Here is a 1,310-nt window from a genome sequence, read left to right on the forward strand (position 1 = left end):
TGCAAGGGCAGCTCCGCGGAGGCTTCCGTAAAATTCTAGAACGTTTCGAAGAGAAAAGAAACAATACAGGTTTAGGTGAGGTGTAGGGGTTTAAGTCATTCTTGCACTATTACACATGCAGTGCCGCAGCCCTTTTGAGGGCCTCTGTTCCTCAACAAAGGCTCCTGCCTGAAATCACTGGGGAGCCCAGGCAGTGGAAACGCTCTCCGCCCCTTCAGCAGGCAGGCGGGTGAAAGGTCACGGGCTTGTTTTCACGGGGGCCCTCGTCTGCCAGAGCATTTGCCTTCTCTTCTTCCCCGCCTGCCATTGTCATGCTCACAGGAAAATCATTTCGCTCTTCCCAGTCCAAAACCAGCAAAGCCCAGTGCCAAAATAACCTCCTCTGTGTGGAGAAAAATGAGGAGGAGTGTCCTGTTTAATCTATCGCCACGACAACCGCAACTTTTCCTCCACCCAGGCCACAAATTCTGCAGCCAACTGACGCTTCTGCTCAAATATTGAGAAGCTGAGACGGCGCACAGCTAAAATAGATGGATGAGAGGGAGCTTTGGGAGGGGCTGCCGTGGGTTCCAGAGGGCATGCGGAGCGGAGGGGTTGGGAGGCTTCACGCGGCAGGCAGAGGGGAGGGGAGACGTGAGGATTCAGAGTTGGAGATTATGCTTTGAGCAGGCAGATATAGGTCAGTCAGACCCGGAGAGACAGGGCACAGTCAGTCAGTCAGTCAGTCAGTCAGTTATGCTGCAGAGAGAGAGAGAGAGAGAGAGAGAGGAAGGGAGGGGAGGGGGGAGAGTGGATGGGAAAAGAGGAGAGGAGACTGCAGAGAGGATACAACTGACCGAGTAAACTGCAGCTCACTTCCAGCAGTCTGCAGGGACCAGCCCTGCCCTGGTTGTTGGGGGGGGGGGGGGGGGGGGTATGTTAGAGCACAGCGTTTCAATTTAATGACCTGTTTCCACATCAGGCATTTCATAAAGCCAGCTGATCAGTTTACCAGGGCAGCAGCGCACAGTATAATCTCTTTTCAAAAAATCCATCTCCTATTCAACAAAATGAAATTTCAGGACATACAAAAGGTGGATTCGAATTACGCGCATAGCTCCACCTGATCAAATAAGACTAGGAATGAATGGTCTCTTTCTCTGATACTCTTTCTAATGGTATGAAATATTATACAAACCCTGCACTGATGACAGGTAGTGATCTATTTCCTCTTCTTTTCCAATTTTTTCTTCCTTTTTTTCTGCTTTGAATGAAAAGATGTCCACATGCTAATATATTTAAAACATATATATTATAGGTCATGTTTCCGC

This window comes from Chanos chanos, chromosome 13, assembly GCF_902362185.1.
Source record: "Chanos chanos chromosome 13, fChaCha1.1, whole genome shotgun sequence".
NCBI lineage: Eukaryota > Metazoa > Chordata > Actinopteri > Gonorynchiformes > Chanidae > Chanos > Chanos chanos.